An 11325-nucleotide genomic window follows, 5' to 3' on the forward strand; every position below is an offset into this window, starting at 1 on the left:
GAAAATATATAGTCTCCATGTCTAAGTACAGGGATGACCAAAACTTAAAATTTACCCAACATAACCTATCTCAAATTTAAACATCCAATACTTATGGCAGTTAAAGTAAAATTTTACCCATAAATTAATATAAATGATGATATATCCCAATGCATTCTCAAAACAAAGTCCAGATAATGTCATTACTACTAAATTAACTCGTATCTCCATCTAGTACTGATATACTCTGTAAATGCACTGGAAAAAAAAGAGAAAGTCTACCATGACAGCTGTGTACACATGAGATTTGTATGTCCATAAGCTGCTCTTCACGGCACATTTCTTCACTTACGAAATGTCCATGATTTGGACCATACAAAAACAGCCTTAAAACTTACCTGAACGTAGCATTTGGGGTCTGAAGAGGCCATCCTTTGTACTACCTATGACTGGAGCGGTGAGTTTGCTGGAGAACGTCGTCTGTCGGGAAACTGGTGACGTCATTGCAAATGGAGGTTTTGTTTCTAGAAAAATAAATTTATCTCCACTATTATAGCAGGACTTTAAACTTTTATTACAAATTATATATACCGTATCACTTTACGAACGTGGCAGAGAGTATTTCCTGTGTTTACTCAGAACCGACAATTCGTTCATTATAAACATGATTCTAGTTTGACATTTTGTCTCGTAAATTTTTAATTTCCGTCGCAACAAATTAGTTCGTAAAAACCCTCACCCACGACAAACACCACCTACTTTAAAAAAAACTCTCGCGTGTTTTATTCCTTTTTCTCAATCTTTTTTTTGTATACAGACTGTTCTATTCTTTATATCGGTTTCATCTTACAGCACTAGTACACTAGGCTGTGTCATAGGAGGGAAGATCAGCTAAAACTAATGGCCCATCACTTTTTTGGTAGATTTTACTGAATATAAACAGAAAATAATTTCAGTTTCAATATTTTGCAACCTTTTGCTAGGTAAATTTTAGCGTGAAATTTATCGAAAATCTAACGTACAGCTGCACTAGTGCATTACAATTAAATAGTGAACATTGCTTTCTGACTTCATTCTTTAACAACCCAACTAACAATATTTTTTTCTGTTTCAGATTCTGATGCATTTATAAGTTGATAATATTTGCGATGGCTGCTTGTGTCAGGACGAGGAACCAAAAATCCAGCCATCTCAGTCACTATCTTGGGTCTGGGAGAGAGCTCCTGAAGTCGGAGTTGCCTACATTGAGAGATGCTTTGAGGTACGGTGTTTTAATCAGGCAAATCAGTGAAAAGAACCAAAGAACATACACAAACAAAGACATTGCCAGTGATATGACCAAAGCTGTCTTGGCACAGTACACTCTGTCTAACGCTCAGTTCAAGCCTCCAGTCATAACAACTCAGAAGAAGATTAGTGAGAGACTGCTAGCCAGTTGGGAAAAGGCAAGAGATATCTCTCTTGGGAGAGGAAAACTTGCAGTTAAGGACAGCTTTGCCAAGCAACTGGACCAGTTATTTGACATAATTACTTGCAAGTGCCCAATTGTTCTCTGTCCTGAGTTTGGATGCGATCGTGACTGTAAATCCGAGGCCCACATCTCCTGTATTTGCAAGCGTGAACTGAAGATTCCTGTGATCGAACTGGCATTTGTCAAAGCACAGAGAGAGAAGACTGGCAGTATAGGGGCTCTCATGATTTCTAGCCAAGATATTCCGGAGTCCAAGAGACAGGAGGCTGCCACAGAGAGACAGAAGAGGAGAAGAGTTGCCGAGGAAAAGAGACTTGAGAAGGCCCAGGGTGAGGTATAAAAGGCCGATGATTGGAGTCAAGCTGATTCAGAGTTTAATGACTTCCCCATGGCTGATCCGAAAGCTGACCAGGAGAATGGTGACTTTGTCCCTAACCCACAAAATAATGATCCCAAACCTTCCAGGCATAAGATTCGAAATAGGCAAGATATCCCGAGCATAGCTCTGGCCAGCATGCGACACCACACTGGTCTCAGAGAAACTGCAGAGATAGCAACAGCTGCCTGGGTTGACGGTGGTTTGATAACACCTGATGATGTTCACCTGGTGATAGATCATAACAAAGTAAGGAGAGCTCAGGAGAAACTTGTCAGTAACCTAGAAGAGGAGTTTGATAAGGGGATAAGAGAAAATGGAATCAATTGTTTGTTCTTTGATGGGAGAAGGGATGCCACTAAAGTGTTCATGAAAGTTGGAGATTCTGACAAGTTGTTCCCTGCCATGGTGAAGGAGTAACACTACTCCTGCTGCAGTGAACCAGGAGGGAAGTATTTGTGGCATTTCACTCCAGAGAAAGATGACATCAGGAAACCAGCTGAGATAGTGGCAGATAACATTGTGAACTGGCTCAGAGGGAGGAACGTAGACCAGACCCAGCAGGCCATTGGAGGGGACAGCACCAACACGAACACAGGGTGGCAAGGGGGCGTCATATAGTGGATAGAGCGGAAGATTGGGAGGAAGCTGGTCTGGATTGTTTGTGACCTCCACACCAACGAGTTGCCACTCAGACATCTGATCCAGGAGCTGGATGGCAAGACTCTTTCAAACAACAGATGGTCTGGTCCTCTTGGCAAGATGCTGGACTCTGCCACTGAGTTAGAAATAAATCCGAGCTTTGAAAAATCACAGTTGGCCCTCCACTCGTTGAGCTTGCACATACTGTCATTGACGACCTGAGTACTGACCAGTACTATGGTTACATGATTTGCAGTGCCATCAAAACTGGGGTCATGCCTGATAGACTTGCTTACCTGCAGATAGGTCCAGTCTCACATTCTAGGTGGCTCACAACGGCTCTCAGGTTCTGCAGAATTTGGGTCGCTCATCATAAACTGAAAGGGAACCAGCTTCACAACCTGAGACTATTGTCCAATTCATCGTGAGTGTCTACTTGCCAAATTGGTTCAACACCAAGGTCAAGTCATCGTTCTCCGAAGGTCCGAGGCATGTTCTCCAGCTTGAGCAGGGAGAGTCAGCCAAGGAAGGTTGTTCAGATTGTGGAGCAGACTGTGAGGAGATCTTCCTGGTATGCTCATCCCGAGGCAGTTCTGCAGACAATGCTCTGCAGTAAGGATGAGGAGGAGAGAAGAGTGGCAGTCAAAAAGATCTTGGATATGAGACTTATGGGAGGATCTGGGCATGACGAATCAGTTGGTGACGATTCCTTCAGGGTCAGGAAGACTCCTGAAGTCAATCTAGGTGCCAAGACCCTCACTGATCTCATAGATCTGGATAACATCCAGGCTGGCAGTGAGCCCCCTCTTACCTGCAGCCTCACCAATGTTCAAGTCAGAGCTTTCCTGGACAACCCCATGCATGTCCCTGCCTGGCACACCCAGAGTATAGAGCGTTGTGTACAGCAAGTGAGCGAGGCCAGCAGTCACGTGTACAGCCAGGAGAGGAGGGAAGGCTACATCCGAGCTCAGGTGGTCAGCAGGGAGGTGATGAGTAGAAACAGAAGCAAGAAAGACATGTTCTCTGTGGTGTGCAGCAACACCGGGTCGTAGTAGTAAAACCGGTTTTTGTATTTGATGATTTTGTTTTCTAAAGGAATATTACATTTAATAAATGTGTCAAGATCATTCGTTTCACTATTCTGGATCATTTTCATCCTAATAAATTAACCTGATACATTTACTTTACTTTAAATAAGCTATTTAGTGGTGTTGGTAAAAGGGTGGGAATACTGAATTTTCATAAGATTTCAAGTTAAAATTTACCAAGCAAAAAATAAAAACTTTTCAAATTTGAAGATATCACATGATTCTGCACATAGAACTACATCATTAATACCATGGGCCGATTTTTCAAACTCAAACAAAAAAAATTCGCCTCCGTATGACACACCCAATTAGTACACATCAACGAACCACTACTGATAAATTTGACCATGAAATTGCTACGCGAGTAATATGTGCAGTACTGCATTTGATATATCATGCTTATTTCTTTTGACTTAAATTATCAGTCAGTTTATGGAGAAAAAATTTGTCATTCAAAAAATAATTTTCATAATTTTGTAACTATTCATCTACTTGGAAACTACATAATTCACTCACATTGCAGAAAGTCAGTAACAGGATGGAAGTTCTGGAGAATTGTCTAACAGCAGGATATCAGCCGAGATATAGTGACTCCTATAATTGTGATGGTGTACGTGAAACGTCGTTTGTGCACACTCCGAGTGAAATGCATTTTGTTGAAAATTCTGGAAAATACGTTGAGCGTGTGAAAAGGGGAAGTGCTGAGCTGAATTACTGAGCACCCGAGTTCAGACCCCTTGCTACTATCCAAAAGTGCCAGTGAAGAAGAAACCACAGGAATTCGATGGCAAGGTCTCATGGGAAGCATACCAAGCACAGTTTGAGTTACTAGCTGAACAAAACGGGTGGGACGACAACCAGTGTGCAGTTCAATCAGCCACGAGTCTTAAGGGTGCGGCTATGGAGGTTCTCAGCCAGTTGACAGGAGAAGAGCGTAGCAGTTACATGTCACTGGTAAAGATATTGGAACGAAGGTATGGAACCAAGCACCAGAATGAGGAAGAGCCAGATTCCGTACTCGTACCCGTAATCGAGGTGAAACACTACAACAGCTTGCTCAAGACCTGGGAAGTATGGCTCATAGAGAGTACCCTGGAGCATCACTTGATATGTTAGTCGTGTTGTTGAGGGACCAGTTTGTGGACGCATTGACAGTACGCAGCTCAAGATTAAGGTGAAGCAGTCCCAACCGGCAAGTCTACAGGAAGCTTTGGCTAGAGCCCTGGAGTTTGAATCTTATGTGAAGTCAAGTTTACCAAGCTTCAGGACGGAGTCTAGCTCTGTGTTTTAAGCATGGGTTTAAGGCACAAAAGGGCCAAATACAAGAGACGGGGAGATTTAAAGGAACCTGCTGGTATTGTGAAAAGATTGGGCATAAACATGAGGATTGTTACAAGCGGAAACGAGAGCGAGAGCAGGGCAATACAAAGAAGAACATGGAGAAGAGAGGATGCTGGACGTGTGGAGAAGATGGACACTTCAAGACTAAGTGCCTACAGAATTCCAAGAGAGGGAAAGAAGAGCCTTCCACTAAGACGGGAAACTAGAGATGGCTGGTGCTGAGGGGCAATGGCCAGCCTGTCTCACCAGAACCCTAATATTTACGAAATGCAACCGAGCCACTGTAAGCAGTGTCCAGGTTGAAGGTGAGATCGATGGCGTAAGGTGTCCGTCGGTGATCGACACAGCCTCGGAGGAGACTTTTGTGAAGCCGGACGTGGTTAGTCATCGAAAACTACCTGAGACGTCGCAGCAGCTGTGTGGGATAACTGGACACTGCGCAGTGCTAAAGGGACCAGTGGATATCAGCGTCAAGCTAGGAGGGGAAGAAGAAACCCTACAGGTTTATGTAGCGGATATCGAAGACTCTTGCATCCTGAGCCTGGACTGCCTCCTACCTCGTAAGTGTCAACTGGACCTTGGCTCAAGGCATTTGAGAATAAAGGGACAGGGGTACCGCTGAGGATTGTGAAGCATGCAGGTGCTAAGATTACCGCTAGGCAGATGAGAGTTATTCCTCCAAGATCAGAGGTGCGGTTGCCACGCAAGGTGAACGGTGCCTTGCATACCCGCCCCAGCCTTCCCAAGAGTGCTACAGTGGTAAAGGACCCAGCCTTTGCTGGGGAAGGCCTTGAGAAGCTGCAGCTGGAAGACCAAGACCTGCGACCACTGGTCGAGTGGATGAATTAGAGCTCAGTGCTGCCAGCAAGGAAAACGATCTCTAGAGCAAATCCAACGACTAAACACTACTGGGCACAGTGGGATGCTCTTCGGCTGAAGGATGGTCTGCAGCGCCAGTGGGTGACAACCGATGGCCTCAACAGGTACTGGCAGACAGTACTTCCCCGGAAGATGAGGTCAGAGATCCTGAGGGAGATGCACAAGAATCCAACCAGTGGACATCTGGGAGTGAAGAAGACCTTGAATCGCCTGTGGCAAAGATTTTACTGGGTTGGCATGCGTATGGATGTGGAAGAATGGTGCCGGTCATGCGATGTCTGCTTCGCCAAGAAGGGACAAAAGCGACACACGCGTGCTCCACTGCAGTTATACCAATGGAGAGGGTCACAGTGGATATTGCAGGACCTCTGCCACTCGCTGCAGATGGGAATAGATACATCTGTGTAGCCATGGATTACTTCACTAAGTGGCCAGAAGCTTATGCCATCCCAAATCAGGAAGCCACAACTGTTACCAGGGTGCTGGTGGACCAGTTCTTCTGCCGGTTTGGTGTGCCCCACGAGTTGCACTCGGACCAGGGTAGCTGTTTTCAGCGAGTGCTGTAAACTGTTGGGCATAAGAAAGACTAGGACCACTCCACTTCTGCCACAGTCAGAAGGAATGGTCGAAAAGTTTAATTGGACCTTGGGACAAGAGCTGGCTAAGTACTGTGTTGAGGGGACGACAGAATAGGACCAGAAGCTGCCTGCTTTGCTGATGGCATATCGGCCACCTGCCCACGAGTCAACTGGTTACACACAGGCAAAACTGATGCTAGATCACGAACTGTGGCTGCCAGTGGACCTGTTGACAGAAAAACCACCTGACGAAGAACTGCCTGAAGAAACCACCAGTTACGTCAAAAGCCTCCAAAAAAGGTCAATGGAGGTCCAACAACAAGTTCGAGGAGCTCTGGAGTTCTCGGGTGAAGTGATGAAGAGCAACTATGATGGCAATGCAAGCCAGGTCTGTTACGAGGACGGTGATAAGGTCTGGCTGTATAACCCTCAGCGGAAGAAGGGTCAGTCACCGAAGTTGCAAAGTCTTTGGGAAGGACCGTACACTGTTGTGGAACGCCTTTCAGATGTGACCTACCGGATCAGGGGAAGAAGGAAGGCTCAGCCGAAGGTAGTCCACGTTAATCATCTGTGGCAGTATCATGGGCCAGGGCAGTACACCTGGGAAGACTCTGAGAAGCAGCCACCTACCACCGACGAGGACCAGACCGAAGATCCTGGAAGAACTCAAGATGATCCAGGGAACCCGACCATGGACCAGGAAGAGAAGCACTGTCCCTTCTCAGCGGAATTGGACTTGGCAGGAGAGGAGGACCGAGCTGAGGATGTGATTGAGGTTGCTGCGCCAAGGGAGGACTCTGAAGACATCCCAGTACGTCGACAGCAGCAGCGGAAGAAGAGGAGACCTACCAAGTTTCAGGATTATCATGTATGTAGTGAATGAGTATGTCGGGACGACACAATGATTAGGCGGGGGGGGGGGTAGTGTTATGCCGAGGCATAATTTCATATTATAATCCTGTAAACTAGGTGTTTTGGTTGTGTTCTGTCCCATGCAGCAGTTACTTTGGGAATATGTAATCAAATTTTCTTGAATACAGTATATTGATGATATTGGTGTATTAATTATGTAAGAATGTTCTTGAATGTATTGCATCATTTTTGTTCTTATTTACCTCTTATTGTAAGCCTAGATCATTCTAGAATTCTCCAGGCATGTCTCGAGCCGACCTCCCGCGCCTTGACATCGCTAGAATGTTCTCGGCGTCTGACGAGCCATATAATTATAAGGGACCGCGGGCTGCCTAGGAATCAGTTAGTTGCTCGCCTCTGTTCCTAGTGTACAAGTAAAGACTAAGCCTAGCAAAACATCTGAAGACAATTGTTGTGCAAGTATTGTGGAATTGTTGTGATTAATATAAAGTGAGAAGACGAAGGAATTGTATAAACTGGTAGTGTACTGACTATATATTTGAAGTGTGGAGTTAAGCTGTGAAGACATTACCCTGTTAATAGTGTTGTGAAGAATTACTGTTTAGTAAAGAAGACAACAGTGCACAAGTGTGTTTCTGTGACCTGGTGGAATTCTACCTGCCTGTTGTTTGTCTGCACACTGATACCGATCGCCTGAGAATTACCGGAGACTGGCGGGACAGCCAGTGGTAATTCGACAACTCTTGTGAGATATCTACGATCCTAGCCGCTGGTAACCAGTGGTGGAAGCTGGGTAAGCCGTGAAAGGTGGAGGGTTGTAACAATATTTTGGGGGCTTATCTAACGACTGTAACTATGACTAGATTTTGTGTATAAAATCATAAACGTATATATGTGTGTGTGTGTGTGTGTCGCAACTTAGTCGAGTCTTTCAGAATGATGATCGCAGGTGCTGGCATGTTTTAATTCGTTTCGTCTCTAAGTTACTCTCCTCGGCTCTTCCAGCTTGTTATGGTGCACAGAAATGGTGAGGCGAGGCTGCATGGCGCTGGGAATTGAGCGGCACTATCAACCAGAGTAACTAACTCGCCGCTCCCAATGTTGCGGGACAATTGCAGATCCACAGCCGTAAGCTCACCCAATGTCCTGAAGTGCGAGGCGATAGAATTGTTCATATCGTTGGTTAATGCAGATGGTTGAAAAGAAATACGCAAATTCGGATTCTGGAGCGCATATGTGGGTGGAGGGATGTAAATTACAACTGAAGAGGAACAGAGTAAATAGATTGGCTTTGAAAGGTGGAGTTTCAGTAGTGGGGAACATAAGGCAGGGCTGAATTGGTGGAGTACGTATGGTGGGGTTCAAGTGGAGTACTTATTATAGGGTTCGAGTGGGTGAATAGAGGCGTTATCCCAGCCACACCCTAGAAAAGCTGGTTCGCTTGGTTTCAAACTCGGTGATAAGACCACACACACATGTTTGCTCCTTAGCTTGTTCCCTTAACACAGTCAAAGTTTCTATCTCTCATTCACTCCATATATACAGTATATATACCATTTTTTTCTCCCTGTTGTTCATCAATTCTCTCTGGCTGACTATACTTTTAAACGAAGGCAAAGGTAAACAACAAGTTGTAAAGTAAAAAACTTGTTGGTTAGAGCGACATCATTTTCGTTATTTAACTAAAGATTCTCCAGAGGGCGACCGCTACATCTGTTTTAAGTGTCAGCACAGGGTGGGGATTATATGGTGCTGACCTGCGCAAGCAGGAGAAGGCATGTTGGACTGGGTGCTCCCCCCCTCCCCTTCCCCCTCCTCTCGTATTTAAATTTTTCGACATTTTAATTGGGTAATGACTAAACTAGTAAAATTGGCTTAATAACTTGGCAGTTAACTACCAAGTTAAAAAGCGACAAAGATTAGTAATATTTTCTCTGATAAGAAATTCAGTTGAATTTTTTTTTCTCGTTACTAGCAAAGATGTTTTTGTTTTAAATATTAGATATCTTATTGCAAAATACTCTTGCTGATAATTTGACGTAGTTGCTTGGAAATAATGCAAATTAATATCATCGATAATTGAGTGATACCCGCGAGGCTTCCTATTGTGTCTGTTGTTATTTTTAGTCGAGGCTACAACAATGTAAACACGGGTTGCTATATGCTGAAAATATATAATGAACCGGAATTAGTTATGTTATCATCTTTGCAGGGAGGACCTAGAAAATATGTTTGTAATTTTACAGGGACTGCAACATTAGATGCTTAAGAAACTAAACAGGGTTTACAAGAGCAGTAAACATAACATAAGAATGGAGGAAACTGCAGCGGGTCTATTGGCCCATACTGGGTAGTCAAGTTTACACCCAACCCCTATCGCTCATATATCCATCCAACATATATTTGAAGCGATTCAGCGTATTCGAGTTAATGATGATTTTTGGTAACTTGTTCCACTTATCCACTACTCTATTTCCAAACCAGTGTTTACCTATCTCGCGCCTCAATCTAAATTTGTCTGATTTGAAACCATTGTTACGAGTTCGCTTCTGATTGGATAGTCTGAGTACCTTTGTTATATCACCTTTGTTTAGCCCTGACTTCCATTTATACACCTCGATCATATCGCCCCTCACTCTACGTCTCTCGAAGGAGTGCAGACTAAGATGCTTTAACCTGTCTCTGTACTCGAGGTTCCTAATGCCCGGGATTAGTCTTGTCAATCTCCTCTGAATTCTTTCTAGGGATTTTCTATCCATTCTGTAGTACGGTGAACAGAACTGAACTACGTAATCCAAGTGAGGTTTCATAAATGCAAGATATAGTTTTAGGATAACCTCACTAGTCATGTAACTAACACTCCTTTGTCTGAACAAAATCATTTGTTAGCCTTGTTTCGGGTAAATATACATTGTGTCTCGGTTTAAAATTCCTACTTCTGCTTCCTACTCCTTTCTCACAGTCTGATTTCTCTATAACATCGTTGTTCATCTGATATCTGGTTTCTCTGTTTACATCTCCTAGACTAAGTACTTTACATTGGCCCACAATAAATTTCATCTGCCATTTTTCAGACCATGGGAAAAAATTTGTTTAGATCTTACTGTAGTTTTACGGAGTCCTCGTCAGATTTAATTACTCGTTCTATTTTAGTGCCGTCAGCAAATTTACTGAAGTTGCTGTCTACGCCTATATCTATATCGTTTATGTATATAATAAATAGTAATGGTCCAAGTACTGAGCCTTGGGGCACTCCACCAGTGACTTTACCCCAATCGGATTTAGTTCCGTTAATTCTTACTCGCTGTTTCCTGTCCAGTAACCACACCCTAATCCCTTTTAGAATATCTCCAATTCCATGAGCCTCCACTTTTCGTATTAGTCTCTCGTGGGGGACTGTGTCGATGGCTTTGCTAAATTCAAGGTATACCACATGATAATCGTGTCCATCATCCACTGATTCGAAAACAGTTGAAAAGAATGTTAATAGATTTGTCAGACATGAACGCCCACTCGTGAAGCCATGTTGGGAATAATTGATCAATCCGAGCCTCTCGAGGTGATTTCGAATAGAGTTTGAAATTATTGCTTCTAGGAACTTGCCTACAAGGCTACAATTGATGTTAAACTGATTGGACGGGAGTTAGAGAATAGTGATCTATCTCCTTTCTTGAACACCGGTATTACATTCGCTATCCTCCATCTGGTACTAAACCCGTTTTTAATGACACGTTAAACAAATTTGCTAAGGGGATATTAAGCTCTTCCTTACATTCCTTTAATGCTCTGGCAAATATCTCATTGGGACCTGGTGACTCTTTAGGCTTTCGTTTGTCTATTTGTTTATTAACATCGTTACTTGTCACTACTATCTAACTTAATCTATTTTCTTCACTATCTCTGTATATAGTCGATGCCTCTGGTATCATGTTTATATTTTCGGTGAAGAAAACTGTTGAAAAATATATGTTCACAACAATATAGATAAATTACACAGTAGACTATACAAGGGTTATATTATCAAGAAAGTGTGAACATCCATGAGAGGGTTGAAACAGTAGCCATGAAAAGGTATAAAAGGACTACACTAGCAAATGT

The sequence above is a fragment of the Homarus americanus genome, unplaced genomic scaffold, assembly GCF_018991925.1.
Source record: "Homarus americanus isolate GMGI-L3 unplaced genomic scaffold, GMGI_Hamer_2.0 scaffold1024, whole genome shotgun sequence".
Lineage (NCBI taxonomy): Eukaryota > Metazoa > Arthropoda > Malacostraca > Decapoda > Nephropidae > Homarus > Homarus americanus.